Source organism: Macaca nemestrina, chromosome 20 (genome assembly GCF_043159975.1).
Source record: "Macaca nemestrina isolate mMacNem1 chromosome 20, mMacNem.hap1, whole genome shotgun sequence".
NCBI lineage: Eukaryota > Metazoa > Chordata > Mammalia > Primates > Cercopithecidae > Macaca > Macaca nemestrina.
The window spans coordinates 6,947,941-6,965,268 of record NC_092144.1 but is presented as its reverse complement, the minus strand read 5'-3'; positions in this window follow the sequence as shown (position 1 = coordinate 6,965,268).

Genomic DNA, 17,328 nt, shown 5'->3' with positions numbered 1-17,328 from the left:
ATTTTACTATGTTTCCCAGGCTGGTCTTGAACTCGTGGGCTCAAGCAATCCTCCCACCTTGGCCTCCCACAGTGCTGGGATTATAGGCATGAGCCATGATGCCCCACAAAACTTGGCTTTTGAGCTGGCTTCAGCCTGTCACTGGAGTGGGTGCTCTACAAAAAATTTAAAAATTAGCCAGATGTGGTGGTGCCTGCCTGCAGTCCCAGATGCTACAGAGGCTGAGGTGGGAGGATCACTAGAGCCCAGGTGTTCAAAGCTGCAGTGAGCTTGATTGTGCCACCATACTCCAGCCTAGGTGACAGAGTGAAATCCCATTTTTTTTTAAAGAAGGTTAAATGGTAAATGTTATGTTATGCCTATTTTACCACATTTAATCACTTTAACATTATTTTTGTTGCATTTTCCATAATCTGTGCTTTTTTCCTTTTCCTTTTTTTCTTTTCTTTTTTTTTTTTTTTTTTTTTGAGATAGAGTCTTGTTCTGTTGCCCAGGCTGGAGTGCAATGGTGCAATCTCGGCTCACTGCAACCTCCGCCTCCTGGGTTCAAGCGATTCTCCTGCCTCAGCCTCCCAGGTAGCTGGGATTACAGTCACCCACCACCACACCAGGATAATTTTTTTGTATTTTTAGTAGAGATGGGATTTCACTATGTTGGCCAGGCCGGTCTCGAACTCCTGACCTCAGAGGATTCACCCACCTTGGCCTCCGGAAGTGCTGGGGTTACAGGTGTGAGCCATCACACCTGGCCTTACAATCTATGCTTTCGATGTTGCTTTTGCCTACGGAACCTGTTTGGTAGAAATATTATATAATGGGTGCTGCTGCCCATCTCTTTCTGACTCACTGTTCAGTGGCACCATTCGAAATTGGCTGTGGTGAGAGTATTTACACCATGAGAACTGGCAACGCTGTAAATCAGTGCTTTCCACTGAAGAGGTTCAACATTTACCAGCACACTCCTGCACAGCAGCGCACACAGATGGTTTTGGGACACCGCACAATCGGACCTCACACACGGTCACACATAGGCACAGGGACTCACAGAGGCAGGTACAAATGTGCACATCTACATGTAGGACGCCCCACACACACACACAGAGAACACGAGACACATACACAGGCACAACAGAGCACAATAGCCCTGCACAACAGGACTGTAGGCTCCTGGAAACACGAAGCTCAAGTGCACACCCAGAGGACACACAAGGAGATGCAAACACACACACGTGTGCTCATGGACACAACTTCACACCAGATCATGCAATGTCATGTGGACACGCAGAATGGGCATGCAGACACACACATACACACACACACACACCCCAAACACCCCTGACATGCATGTGGACTCACAATCACAGTCACACAGAACACACACACACACACCAAACACCCCTGACATGCACGTGGACTCACAATCACAGTCACACAGAACACACACACACACACCAAACACCCCTGACATGCACGTGGACTCACAATCACAGTCACACAGAACATACACACACTAAACACCCCTGACATGCACGTGGACTCACAATCACAGTCACACAGAACACACACACACACACCAAACACCCCTGACATGCACGTGGACTCACAATCACAGTCACACAGAACACACACACACACACACACACACAAGCAGATGCTGCTGGCCGGGTGCGGTGGCTCACACCTGTAATCCCAGCACTTTGGGAGGCCGAGGTGGATGGATCACCTGAGGTCAGGAGTTCAAGACCAGCCTGGCCAACATGGGGGAAAACCCGTTTCTACTAAAAATATAAAAATTAGCTGGGTGTGGTGGCAGGTGCCTGTAATCCCAGCTACTCGGGAGGCCGAGGCAGGAGAACAGCTTGAACCCGGGAGTCGGAGGTTGCAGTGAGTCAAGATCGTGCCCCTGCACTCCAGCCTGGGTGACAGAGCGAGACTCCATCTCAAACAACAAACGAAAACAAAACAACAACAAAAAGGAACAGATGCTGGCCACCTCTGAGAACACCTATGGAGACACTGACTTGCACACTGGTTGCCACAGGACCCCTCAAAGTCACAAACACACAGGCCCGAAAGCCCTCACCACAAACACTCACTGACCCATAGCTCCACGCTTGTCCCCAGGGACACACGTGGGGCCGTCCAGAGAATCACAGCAACGAGACACACACAGGACACAGGGGGACACAGACATACACAGATCTGCACACACCCATTCTGTAACCAACTGATTATTTCTTTCAGCCAACATGCATTTATCAAGCACCTACTGTATGCCAGGCACTGTGGCAGGTGAACAAGACAGACACAGACCCCTGCTCTGCAGGAGCTCTAGCCGGGGGAGGCAAACCGTGAATCAGGAAACACAACTATGAGATAAATTCAGGTCCTGTGAATTGCCGCAGCAGGAAGTAAACAGAGTGATGTGACAGAGTGGGTGGGGGAGGTTCACGCTTTAGCCAGGAAGGTCAGGGAAGGCCGTTTGAGCTGAGGTCTGTAAGCTCAGAAGAAGTCAGGCATATAAATCAATGTCTAGCCGGGTGTGGTGGCTCACACCTGTAATCCCAGCACTTTGGGAGGCCAAGGCGGGCAGATCACGTGAGATCAGGAGTTCGAGACCAGGCTGGCCAACATGGGGAAACCCCATCTCTTCTAAAAATACAAAAATTAGCTGGGTGTGGTGGCGTCCACCTGTAATTCCAGCTATTAGGGAGGTTGAGGCAGAAGAATCACTTGAACCCGGGAGGCAGAGGCTGCAGTGAGCCGAGATCGCGCTACTGCACTCCAACCTGGGTGATAGAGTGAGACCCGGTCTCAAGAAAAGAAAAAAAAAAAAAAAACAACATCTAGCGGAAAGTTATTCTGGGTGGTAGAAACTGCCAGGGCAAAGGCTTGGAGGCAAGACTGAGCTTAGGGTGTTTGAGGAACAGGAGGAAGCAGGCGTGGCTGGAGCCAGGCTGGAGGAGACTGTCATAGGACCCCAAGTACTGGGATTAAAAATGGGAGCCACCGCACCTGCCCTTTTCTCCCACTTTTGATAGAGACATGGCAGAGTGAAATATTTCTGTGTGGTAGAAATATTCTGTGCTGGGCCGGGCGCGGTGGCTCAAGCCTGTAATCCCAGCACTTTGGGAGCCCAAGGCGGGCGGATCACGAGGTCAGGAGATCGAGACCATCCTGGCTAACATGGTGAAACCCCGTCTCTACTAAAAAATACAAAAAACTAGCCGGGCGAGGTGGCAGGCGCCTGTAGTCCCAGCTACTCGGGAGGCTGAGGCAGGAGAATGGCGTGAACCTGGGAGGCGGGGCTTGCAGTGAGCTGAGATCCGGCCACTGCACTCCAGCCTGGGTGACAGAGCGAGACTCCGTCTCAAAAAAAAAACAAAAACAAATATTCTGTGCTGTTTGGGAGTGCCGTCCACACTTCCTGTCTATGCTTCCCCACTCTCTGAGCCCTGGACTCTGTCCCCACTGCCCCTTGGACACCTGACACTGGCCTCCTGGAGGCTGAATGCAGAGGCCACCCCTCAGCTGTGCACACCTGGCTCCTTTCCTTCCCTTCTACCACCCTGTCCAGCCTGCAGAGAGGGCCGCCACCTGCTCTACCCTTTACTGCTTGTGTTGGTGGGAAAAGACACACAACATAAAATTTACCCTTTTACCTTTTTTTTTTTTTTTTTTTTTTTTTTTGTTGAGACGGAGTCTCGCTCTGCCGCCCAGTCTGGAGTGCATGGAGTGCAGTGGCAGGATCTCGACTCACCGTCACGTAACCCCCGCCTCCCAGGTTCAAGCAATTCTCCTGCCTCGGCCTCCCGAGTAGCTGGGATTACAGGCACCTGCCACGACACCTGGCTAACGTTTTGTATTTTTAGTAGAGATGGGGTTTCATCCTGTTGGCCAGACTGGTCTTGAACTCCTGACCTCAAGAGATCTGCCCGCCTTGGCCCCCCAAAGTGCTGGGATTACAGGCGTGAGCCAGCATGCCTGGCCTTAACCATTATTTTTTTAATTTAAAAGATGATTTTAAAAATGTGTATACATTTAAGGAGTATAAAGGCAATTTTATTACATGGATAGATTGCACAGCAGGAAGCCTGGGCATTAGTGTAACCAACACCCAAGTAATGTCCGTTGTACCCATTAAGTCATTTCTCATCCCTTACTCCCTCCCACCCATCCTCCTCTACCCCTTCCGAGTCTCCACTGTCTAAAATTCCGCACTCTGACCGTGCATACGCATTATTTAACTCCCACGTATAAGTGAGAACATGTGGTATTTGACTTTCTATTTCCGAACTGTTTCACTTAAGATGATAACAGCCTACAGTTCCATTCATATTGCTGCAAAAGACATGATTCAATTCTATATTTTAACCCTTTGTGTTTGTTTGTTTTGTTTGTTTGTTTTTGAGACAGGGTCTTTGTCACCTGGACTGGAGTGCAGTGGTGCAATCACAGCTCACTGCAGCCTCAATGTCCCAGACTCAAACCATCCTCCTGCCTCAGTCTCCCGAGTAGCTGGGACTACAGGTGTGCGCCACCATGCCTGGGTAATTTTTAATTTTTTTGTACAGAAGGGATCTCATTATGTTGCCCAGCTGGTCTTTTTTTTTTTTTTTTTTTTTGAGACGGAGTCTGGCTCTGTCACCCAGGCTGGAGTGCAGTGGCGCGATCTCGGCTCACTGCAAGCTCCGCCTCCCGGGTTTACGCCATTCTCCTGCCTCAGCCTCCCGAGTAGCTGGGACTACAGGCGCCCGCCACCTCGCCCGGCTAGTTTTTTGTATTTTTTAGTAGAGACGGGGTTTCACCGTGTTAGCCAGGATGGTCTCGATCTCCTGACCTCGTGATCCGCCCATCTCGGCCTCCCAAAGTGCTGGGATTACAGGCTTGAGCCACCGCGCCCGGCCGCCCAGCTGGTCTTAAACTCCTAGACTCAAGCAATCCTCCCATCTGAGCCTCCCAAAATGTTGGGATTACAGGCATTAGCCACTGCACCCAGCCTATTTTAACCGATTTTTTTTTTTTTTTTTTTGAGACAGAGCTTTGCTGTTGTTGCTCAGGCTGGGATGCAACAGCGCGATCTCTGCTCACTGCAACCTCCACCTCCTGGGTTCAAGCGATTCTCCTGCCTCAGCCTCCCAAGTAGCTGGGATTACAGGCACCTGCCACCGCGCCCCGCAAATTTTGTATTTTGAGTAGAGACAGGGTTTCACCATGTTGGTCAGGATGGTGTCGAACTCCTGACATCAGGTGATCCACCCACCTCGGCCTCCCAAAGTGCTGGGATTACAGGCATGAGCCACCACTCCCAGCTAGATTTATTGTTTTTCTTTCTTTCTTTTCTTTCTTTCTTTCTTTCTTTCTTTCTTTCTTTCTTTCTTTTTTTTTTTTTTTTTTGGTGGTGGTGTTTGTTTGTTTCTGAGACGGAGTCTCACTCTATCTCCCACGCTGGAGTGCAGTGGCGCGATCTCGGCTCACTGCACTGCAACCTCTGCACCCGGGTTCAAGCGAACCTCCTGCCTCAGCCGCCCGAGTAGCTAGGGATTATAGGTGTGTGCCACCACACCTGGATAATTTTTGTACGGTTTTTTTTTTTTTTTTTTTTTTTTGTATTTTTAGTAGGGACAGGGTTTCACCATGTTGGCCAGGCTGATCTCAAACTCCTGGTCTCAAGTGATCCACCTGCCTCGGCCTCCCAAAATGCTGAGATTGCAGGTATGAGCCACCACGTCCAGCAGAATACATGCAATAGAATATAGGTCAGCAAACTATAACCCTTAGGCCAAGTTTAACCCAATGCTTATTTTTATAAATAAAGTTTTTGTTCTTGTTTTCTGAGAGACAGGGTCTCATTCTGTCACTCAGGCTGGAGTACAGTGGTGTGATCATAGCTCACTGCAGCCTCGACTTCCCAAGCTCAAGCCAGCCTCCCTCCTCATCCTCTGGAGTAGCTGCGGCCGCAGGCATACAACGCTGCGCCCTGCTATTTTATCTTCTTTTTGTCTTTTTGAGACAGAGTCTCACCCTATTGCCCAGTCTGGAGTGCAATGGCGCAGTCTTGGCTCACTGCAACCTCCGCTTCCTGGGTTCAAGAGATTCTCCTGCCTTAGCCTCCCAAGTAGTTGGGATTACAGGCATGTGCCACCATACCTGGCTAATTTTTTTTCTTTTGTATTTTTAGTAGGGACGGGGTTTCACCATGTTGGTTAGGCTGGTTTTGAACTCCTGACCTCAGGTGATCCACCTGCCTTGGTGTCCCAAAATGCTGGGATTATAGGCATGAGCCTCCCTGCCCGGCCTTATTTTATTGTTTGTAGAGACAGGGTCTCGCTATATTGTGCAGGCTGATCTTAAACTCCTGGGCTCAAGTGATCCTCCCACCTCGGCCTCCCAAAATGCTGGAATTACAGGCATCAGCCACCCGCGGAGGGTTTTAAGCAAGGGCCTGTGAACCCATTTTGCTTTCAGCTTTAAAAGATGCCTTTGGCTAGGTGCAGTGCCTGTAATCCTAGCACCCTGAGAGACTGAGGCGGGCGGATCTTGAGGTCAGGAGTTCAAGACCAGCCTGGGCAATATGGTGAAACCCCGTCTCTACCAAAAATACAAAAATTAGCTGGGCATGGTGGCACACGTGTGTAGTCCCAGCTTCTCGGGAGGCTGAGGCAGGAGAATCGCTTGAACCCAGGAGCCAGAGATTGCAGTGAGCCAAGATCCAACCACTGCAATCCAGCCTAGTGACAGAACGAGACTCCAGCTCAAAAAGAAAAAAAAAAAAAAAAGCCTTTTTCTTCCAGCCGTAGCTGCTATCATGGAGATGGCCACGTGGGGACAGCACTTCCCCGTGGCTTCGCCTCTGGCCAGAAAGACCACAGAAAGCAAAACAGAAAAAAATAAACCGACCATTGTGGAAAGCCACAGAGCTTACAGGGGCCAGGCAGCTGCCTGAGTTAGTGAGGGCCGTGGGGTGTGAGACACGGGTTTACCCTTCCTTCTACCACGTTTATTTTTTTCTTGTAAAGGAGTAGTCTCATTAGGTTGCCCAGGCTGGTCTCAAACTCCTGGCCTCAAGTGATCCTTCCTCCTCGGCCTCCCAAAGTGCTGGGATTACAAATGTGAGCCACCCACACCTGGCCTTTTCTCCCACTTTTGACAGAGACGTGGCAGAGCGAAATATTCCTGTGCTGTAGAAAACAACATAATTTCAGACGGGTTAAAGATGAAATGTGAAAAATAGACCAATACAGATCACAGAAGGAATCTACAAGGCTATTTTTACAATTGAAGCTTGAGGCCTGGCGCGGTGGCTCAAGCCTGTAATCCCAGCACTTTGGGAGGCCGAGACGGGCGGATCACGAGGTCAGGAGATCCAGACTATCCTGGCTAACACGGTGAAACCCCGTCTCTACTAAAAAATACAAAAAACTAGCCGGGCGAGGTGGCGGGCGCCTGTAGTCCCAGCTACTCGGGAGGCTGAGGCAGGAGAATGGCATAAGCCCGGGAGGCGGAGCTTGCAGTGAGCTGAGATCACGCCACTGCACTCCAGCCTGGGCAACAGAGCAAGACTCTGTCTCAAAAAAAAAAATTGAGGCTTGAAAACATGCTTTTTTTTTTTTGAAATTGGTGTGTGTGTGTGTGTGTGTGTAACTAAGACAACTCAGAAGCTATGAATGAAAATACAGAAATACTTAATACATAAAAATCTATATAAACGTGGTCGGGCATGGTGGCTGATGCCTGTAATCCCAGCACTTGGGGAGGCTGAGGCAGGTGGATCACTTGAGACCAGGAGTTAGAGACCAGCCTGGCCAACATGCAGAAACCTTGTCTCTATGAAAAATACAAAAATTAACCGGGTGTGGCGGCGTGCACCTATAATCGCAGCTACTCAGAAGGCTGAGGCAGGAGAATCGCTTGAACCCTGGAGGCAGAGGTTGCAGTGAGCTGAGATCTCACTACCACACTCCAGCCTGGGTGACAGAGCAAGATCCTGTCTCAAAACAAACAAACAAACAAACAAACAAACAATCAAACAAACAAACCTATATAAACATCTGTTAAAAATTTTATAATAAAAATATATTAAATATAACTAACAGAATAATTTTATAAATTACCAGGGAAATATATGCAAAAGCAATAAATAAAGATGAAATGGTTGTCTGAAAAAGGTTAGTACCTTTATATACAAAGAGGTTTCCACACATTGATAAGAAAAAGACACAACAGAAATAGAAAATTAAGACAGAATGTGGAGCCGGGCGTGGTGGCTCACGCCTGTAATCCCAGCACTTTGGGAGCCTGAGGCAGGCGGATCACTTGAGGTCAGGAGTTCGAGACCATCCTGGCCAACATTGCGAAACCCTGTCTCTACTAAAAATACAAAACTTAGCCGGGCAGGTGGTGGGCACCTGTAGTCCCAGCTACTTGGGAGGCTGAGGCAGGAGAATCGCTTGAACCTGGGAGGCAGAGGTTGCATCAGTGAGCTGAGATCATGTTATTGCACTCCAGCCTGGGCAACAGAGCTAGGCCTCAAAAAAAAAAAAAAAAAAAAAAAAGAAAGAAAGAAAGGATGTGAACAGGCATGTCTCAGAGAAGCACAGTCAAGAGCCAAAGAATGATGAAAATATAGTTCCCAGAAGCCTAGAGAGTGTGAATTTCAATAATAGGGAGCTGTTTACTTCATATCTAAGAGTGTGGCAATAGCAACCACAAAAAGGGATGTATCTGATTATCATCTTACTATAGTTGAAATTATGTTGGAAATTAGAAAATTTATTTATTAAATTCTACAGACTTAATTTGTCTATGTGATTTCTAATATTTTCTTTTTTCTTTTCTTTTTTTTCTTCTTTTTTTTGTGGGGGGGGGAAGGGGACAGAGTGTCCCTCTGTCACCCAGGCTGGAGTGCAATAGCACACTTTCAGCTCACTGTAACCCCAACCTCCCAGGCTTAAGCAATCTTCTCACCTCAGCCTCCTGAGTAGCTGGAAAACAGGTGGCCACCCCAAGTAGCATTTCTTTTTCTTTCTTTCTTTCTTTTTTTTAGTTTGAGAAGGAGTCTCACTCTGTCTCCCAGCAGTGGTACAATCTCGGCTCACTGCAACCTCCGCCTCCCAGATTCAAGCGATTCTCCTGCCTCCGCCTCCCGAGTAGCTGGGACTACAAGTGCACGCCACCACGCCCAGTTAATTTTTGTATTTTTAGAAACGGGGTTTCACCATGTTGGCCAGGATGGTCTCAATCTCTTGACCTCGTGATCCTCCCGCCTTGGCCTCCCAAAGTGTTGGGATTACAGGCGTGAGCCACCACGCCCAGCCAAATTGTATCTTTTCTTGGCAATTATGAATAATATCACTACAAATATTTATGTCAAGGCTTCAATATGAATATGCTTTCATTTATCTTGGTAAAATACATAGGAATAGAATTTCTGGGTCCTATGGCAAATGTACATTTAGCGTTGTAAGAAACATTTTAACTGTTTCTTTTTTCTTTTCTTTCCTTTTTTTGGGACAGAGTCTCCATCTGTCACTCAGGCTGGAGTGCAATGGCACGATCCTGGCTCACTGCAACCTCTGCCTCCCTGGTTCAAGTGATCCTCCTGCCTCAGCTTCCTGAGTAGCTGGAATTACAGGCGCATGCCACATGCCCGGCTAATTTTTGTGTTTTTAGTAGAGACGGGGTTTCACCATGTTGGCCAGGCTGGTCTTGAACTCCTGACCTCAAGTGATCTTCCAGCCTCGGCCTCTCAAAGTGCTGGTATTACAGGCGTGAGCCACTGCACCTGGCTGGACTATTCTTCTTTATTCTTCTTTTGGTCCTCTTTCAGTTCTCTCTCTCTCTGTGTGTGTGTGTGTGTGTGTGTGTGTGTGTCTGTGTGTGTAGGCAAAAAGCTTAGATTAGCTAATTAGGCTGGGCACAGTGGCTCATGCTTGTAATCCCAGCACTTTGGGAGGCTGAGGTCGGAGAATCACTTCAGCCCAGGAGTTCAAGATCAGCCTGGGCAATATAGCAAGATCCCGTCTCTACAAAAAATTTGAAAAGTAGCCAGGCATGGTGGTGCCCACCTGTTGACCTAGCTACTCAGGAAACTGAGGTGGGAGGATCCTTCAAGCCCAGGAGGTGGAGGCTGCAGTGAGCTATGATTGCATCACTGCACTCCAGCCTGGACAATTGAGTGAGATCCTGTCTCAAAAAAAGAAAAGAAAAGAAAAAGAAAAATAGATCTATATATATGCAGGAGATGTTACTTATTCAGACAAGTGAGAGTACCTAGCACACTTGTGGACTCAGAAATAGGGTTGCCAGACCAAATATAGGAACCTGGGTGTCTTATATATTTATCTGTTAAATGCAGCAAGCCAATTCAGGGACTCTGTAGTAGCCTCTGTGTCCCCAGGTGCTGGTTCCCCAATTCTCATAGTAACACGTGGTGGGACAGCAGGCTGGGCTCTTTCTCTTTGTCATTCAGGCTGTTGGACCCCAGAGAAACCACAAGGGACTTTAGAGGCTTCAACAGGAAAACCGCATCTTAATATAACCCAAGAACTGAACATTCTCATAACGAGATGTCCACAGAAGCACAGCGCCATTACTTTACGTACTTCCAATGGCAAGATGTGTCCTGGCGTGACTTCTGGTGCTGGTTATGAATCATAAAAGAGGGGTCACCCCTCTCTGAGCACTTTCTGTGTAGTTTATTTAATCTCATGCCATCTTCACAACCATCCAGGGAGGAAGGCCCTGTTGGCCGTATTGGCCCCGTTCTGTAGATGAGGAAGCTGAGGCTCAGTGAGGCAAGGTTCTGTGACACACTGTCCCTCAGAGGCTGCAGCATGCAGAACCTCTTAGAACATCTGCTTTGTTAACAGCATGTTGACAGAGACAGCCTCTGGGAATCTGTGTTAGGCACATTGGCCGAGGGCCGGGCAACCGTATTGCTAACCCTGCCTGTCTCTGCCAGTGACCTGGACTCATGCGAATGGTGTAGTGGACAACCTCTGCCTACCACTACCACCTGCAGAAGACTCATCAGGGGACGCAGGGCCATGCCCCCAGCAGTTCCCTTCCCACACTGCATTATTCAGTAAGCACAAAGCAATATGGCAGGGGTGATAATCAGAGCCCAGGTAAGCAGTCCCTGAGCCCCAGACTGGGAAGTCCAGGGAGGCTTCCTCAGGAAGCAGCGTCCAGCAGATACCTGAAGGATGTGAGGGACCTGGGACAAACACAGGGCCACAGGTGATTGCTCCCATCCACGACAAGGAGAATCAAGAGGGAAAGTGGTTATAGCGGGGGAAGCTGGAGACAGAGGCCATTGTGTCTGGGTCCAGTGGCATAGCTTTCAGTTTTATCCCTAAGCCAACGGGGGAGACATGGAAGGTTTTACGCAGAGGGGAGGCAAAGTCTGCTCTTTGTTTCAGAAAGCTCCCTTTAACTGGGCACGGAAGGAATGGATAGAGGGTATAATCCCGGAAGCTGGCAAAGTGGCAATGCTGTCATTCAGGAAGACAGGACAGAGGCCCAGGCATCGGAGAGAGAAAAGTGAGTGACTCTAGGGGGAAATTCGAGAGGCAAAATGAGCTGGACTTTGTGTAGACATGGGTGGATGGGGAGCAAGAATGCCACCCAGCTCTCAGCCTGGCTCCCCAGCGGACAGGGTCTGGGACAGGCTCCAGGGTCAGCACTTTTGACTGGCAGCCTCAATTCCCACCAGTCTATGGGTGTAGCGTCCCTGTCCACTTCCCTCCATTCATCTATTTGCATTTCCTGAGCCTGGAACTTTCCAGCTGCTCCTCTGGTTGCCCTGGAAGGGAGAGGGCTGGGAAGGAGGTCTCCCACCCCAGCAGCTGGGCCGGCAAGGCAGACGCTGCCCCTGGCTGACGCTCTTCCTTTTCCTCAAGGTAGCACTGTGCCAGGGCATCTGGGAACCCCAGAGGAAGGGCAGGGTGTCTAGCGGGTGGGCAAGGGGTCATGGCCATGGGCGCCTCTCTTCTGATGCGCTTATGGGCTCAGCACCCTGCCAGGTGTCAGCAGGAGAGGGCTTAGGAATCCCAGGTGGGCGGTGGGTGGTGGGGGCTGAGAACCTGTGTTTGGGTCATCTGGACAGGTGTGTGGATGTCATCCTGGGGGCACATCTGGTTCTTTATCCTTAATTTAGTCTGCTCAAACAGTACCCCCTCAAGGGACTTTGCCTCTCTCTATCTCTCTGCTCCCCTCCTTACCTCCCCCGTTTTGTTTTCTGAATTGTCTTTATTTTATTTATATATTTATTTTTGAGACAGAGTCTCACTCTGTCACCCAGGCTGGAGTGCCGTGGCACCATCTCAGCTCATGGCAACCTCCGCCTCCAGAGTTCAAGTGATTCTCCCACCTCAGACTCCTGGGTAGCTAGGACTGCAGGCTTGTGCCACTGTGCCAGGCTCATTTTTGTATTTGTTTCACCATGTTGGCCAGGTTAGTCTCACACTCTTGTCTTCAAGAGATCTGCCCGCCTCAGCCTCCCACAGTGCTGGGATTACAGGCGTGAGCCGCCTTGGGTCTGGCCCAGTTGTATAATAATTTCATTATATATTACAATGTAGTAATAATATAATAACAGTGCATCATAGTGCACAATAAATGTAATGTTCTTGAATCATCCCGAAACCACCACCTTCCAATTGTCTTCCATGAAACTGGTCCCTGGTACCAAAAAGGTTGGGGACCTCTGGCTTTAGCACCATCTCCTTTGTACTATTCTTGTGATAGTGAGTGAGTTCTCGTGAGATCCTGTCATTTAAAAGTGTTTGACGCCTCTCTCCTTCCTTCACTCTCTTGCTCCTGTTCCTGCCATGTAAGATGTGCCTGCTCCTTCTTCGCCTTCTGCCATGATTGTAAGTTCCCTGAGGCATCCCCAGAAGCCAGCACCCTGCTTCCTGTATAGCCTGTAGAACTGTGAGCCAGTTCTTTATAAACTACCCACTCTCAGGCATTTCTTTATAAATTACCCACTTTTTCTTTATAATTTACCCACTCTCAGGTATTTCTTTGTAGCAATATGAGAATGGACTAATACATCATCCATCCATCCATCCATCCTTCCATCCATCCGTCCGTCCGTCTGTCCGTCCATCCGTCCATCCATCCATCCATTCATCCATCCATCCATCCATCCATCCATCCATCCATCCATCCATCCATCCATCTATCCATCCATCTACCTATGACTCTAACTATCTATTTATCTATCTATGTGTATCTATTTTTTTATGTATCTATTTTTTTTTTTTTGAGACAAGGTCTTGCTGTGTCACCCAGGCTGAGTGCAGTGGTGCCATCATAGCATAGTGCAGCCTCAACCTTTCAAGCTCAAGTTATCCTCCCAGCTCAGCCTCTCAAGTAGCTGAGACCACAGATGTGTACCACCACACACAACTAATTATTTATTTTTTTTGTAGGGACAGGTTCTCACTGTGTTGCCCAGACTGGTCTCAAACTCCTGGACTGCAGAGATTCTCCCACCTTAGCCTCCCAAAGTGCTAGGATGACAGGCCTGAGCCACTGTGCCTAGCTCTGTCTATCTGTCTGTCTATCTATCTATCTATCTATCTATCTATCTATCTATCTATCTATCTATCATCTATCTATATCTATCTATCATCTATCTATCATCTATCATCTATCTATATCTATCAATCATCTATCTATATCTATCATCTATCTATCTATCATCTATCTATATCTATCTATCATCTATCTATAACTATAATCATCTATCTATCTGTCTATCTATCTATTCATCTATCATCATCTACCTATGCATCCATCTATCTATAATTCTATCTATCCATCTCCCTCTCTCTGCGTCTCTCCCTCCCCGACACTCCTTTCCTATCTCCCAGGCTGTCATTCATACAACACCAGGTTCTACCAGTCACAAAATCACAAAACCAGCCCAGATTCAAGGGCTGAGAGTTAGATTCCACTTCCTAACAAAATCAGACAAAATTGCACTCATATTTTCAGGTCAACCAGAATAGCCCTTCCCCAATCTCATAACCAGGGGCTTGGGTCTTGTGGTACTTCCCATAGTGGGGAGTTCAGTTTAAATGCCTTTGCTCCACCACTCAGGGGTTTCTACCCCTAGTTGGCACAAACATCTATTAAAATATAAATGGCCTCAGTTTCTTTCTTTTTTTCTTTTTCTTTTTTTTTGAGACAGGGTCTCATTCTGTTGCCCATGCTGGAGTGCAGTGACCTGATCTCAGTTCACTGCAGCCTCTGCCTCCCAACTTCAAGCGATCCTCCCACCTCAGCCTCCCTAGTGGCTGGGATTACAGGTGTGCACTACCACGCCTGGCTAATTTTTGTATTTTTAGTAGAGACGGGGTATCACCATGTTGGTCAGGCTGGTCTTGAACTCCTGACCTCAAGTGATCCACCCGCCTGGGCCTCCCAAAGTGCTGGAATTACAGCGGTGAGCTACCGCGTGTGGCCCGTTAGTTTCTTAAGAACTCTGCCTTGAGCAACAGTCATTGCAGTGTGCATAAAATATGTAGTCAATACACGCAAATATTTTGGATAAAAATGACTTTTGAGCACTTTCTTTTTTTTTTTTTTTTTTAGTTGTTCCATTCTCCAAAGTGACTATTGTGTTAAAAAAAAAAAAAAAAAAGAAAGAAAGAAAAAGCAGTCAGCTGTCATCTGACAGAGGTCTTAGGAGAATGGGAGGGGTGCTGAATCCCCAGCCATCTTCCTGGAAGGTAGGTGTGGGTGACCCCAGGGCTGTGTTTGAGGACGTGAGGAAGAATGACTGGCTGACTGGTTGGGACCTTCCCAGGCTTTCCTGAGCCAGACCTGGGAGAGGTTCCCACGGCAGACGTTGCTTGTTCCATGGTCACATCCGAAGGCTAGGGGACTTCCAAAAGCTCAGCCCCCCGGGGGCAGCTGCAGAGGCGCCCACCTCTTAGAATGAAATCATAACAATTGTTGCAGTTAGTCAGTGTGGGCTGGGTGCCAGGCCCAGGACTACGAAGTTACGAACGCTGCTTTATATCTTCCTCCCAACAAATCGAATATACAGGCTGCCTTTTTGTCTTTCAGACAGACCTCTCTCCAGCCCCTGGGACTTTGCACATGCTGTTCCCTCTGCTCAGCATTCTGTCTTCCAGGCCCCCTCTGCTTCCCGGATCTTCATGGATGCCCCTTCTCATTCTCTAGACTTCGAATCACAAGTCACAAGTCACCTCAGGCAGGCCTCCCTCTCCATGCCCCCCACCCCGCTACTTTCTTTATTCTATTCTCATGACACTTTTTGACTTTATTCATTGTTACCGGAATTTATTCATTGTTCTCTCTCTGCAGCTGGAACGGAAGCTTGTACAATCAGGAACCTGTCCAGTTTATTTCCAACCAGGTTCCATGCTCCACTATTTACTACTCATACGGGAAAGTTGTTTAACATCTGAGCCTCCTTCGTCTGATCTATTCACTCCGTATGATGATCTTTTATTTATTTTTTTTGAAACAGAGTCTGGCTCTGTTTCAGGCTCCAGGCTGGAGTGCAATGGAGTGATCTCAGCTCACTACAACCTCCGCCTCCCAGGTTCAAGTGATTCTCCTGACCCAGCCTCCCAAGTAGCTGGGATCATAGGCATGCGCCACCATGCCTAGCTAATTTTTTTTTTTTTTTTTTTTTGAGACGGAGTCTCGCTATGTCGCCCAGGCTGGAGTGCAGTGGCATGATCTTGGCTTACTGCAAGCTCCGCCTCCCGTGTTTACGCCATTCTCGTGCCTCAGCCTCCCGAGTAGCTGGAATTACAGGCATGTGCCACCATACCCAGTTAATTTTTTTTGTATTTTTAGTAGAGACGGGGTTTCACCATGTTGGCCAGGCTGGTCTTGAACTCCTGACCTCAAGTGATCTGCCCTTCTTGGCTTTCCAAAGTGCTGGGATTATAGGCGTGAGCCACCGCACTCTGCCTTTTTTTTTTTTTTTTTTTTTGAGACAGAGTCTCACTCTGTCGTCCAGGCTGGAGTGCAGTGGCTCGACCTTGGCTCACTGCAACCTCCACCCCCTGGTTTTAAGCAATTCTTGTGCCTCAGCCTCTCAAATAGCTGGGATTACAGGCGTGTACCACCCTGCCCGGGTATTTTTTGTATTTTTTCACCATGTTGGCCAGGCTGGTCTCGAACTCCTGGCCTCAAGTGATCTGCCCGCCTTGGCCTCCCAAAGAGCTGGGATTACAGGCGTGAGTCACTGCACCTGGCCAACGATAATAATTCAAAATTCAGAGCAAACCCATGTAAAGTGCTTAGAAAACAGTGTCTGGTGTGTGTGCACTCAAATGATATTCGCTATTGTTTATTATTAAGTGCACACCTAAAAAAACCTTCATGGAAGGAAGAAACGGAAGTTAACTGCCCCACTCTGGGCATATAACTCCACTAGTTCAAGTCTTTATTCATTCAACCATCTTTGTTGAGAATCTACCATGCACCGTGATTTCCCTCTCTGCTCATCCTGCTTCCTCTCCCTTCCTTTCATAGGTGTTGGCCTCTAATAAATATCTTGCACCTAAAACTCTGTTTCTGTGTCTGCTTCCAAACAACCCCACCTGAGACATGAAACTAACACTGACCCTCCCAGGATAATAAAGGGGAAAGGCACAAACGGAATGTAAATCTCCTTCTGCCCACCTCCCTCCTGTCCTATGATTTACTGTGCCCCCCCCAAACACATGTACCTGTTCACCAGCAGGGTTTCTCATGGTTTTTATATTAATCCCTCAATGCCTTGCTTCCATCTCTCTTCTGTGGTGTCTCCTGTGTTGGTTTTGTAGGGAGGAAGCTAGCAGCCCACACTAGTGTGTCATCTTATCACAAACTGGATCATTATGAACTTAACGATAGAACATAATAACAGCAACAAGAATGATAATTATAATAATGATGTTGGTGGTGGTGATGGTGATAATGGTGATGGTGATTATATTGATTATGATAGTGATGATGGTGGTGATGAAGTTAATGATGGTGATGAGGATAGTAATTATAGTGATGGTAATGATTTTGATGACGGCAGTGGTAATAACAATGACGATTATGATGGTGATGGTGATATTGATGATTATTATAATAGTGGTGGTGGAGATGATGGTGATAATGATGATGGTGTTGATGGTGATGATGCTGGTGATAATGGTGATGGAGATGATGATGGTGATAGTAATGATGATGGTGATGACAATGATGACAATGATGATGATATTGATGGTGGCAATGTTGGTGACAATGGCAGTAAAGATAATGGTGATATGATGATGGTGGTGATGATGATAATGAAGA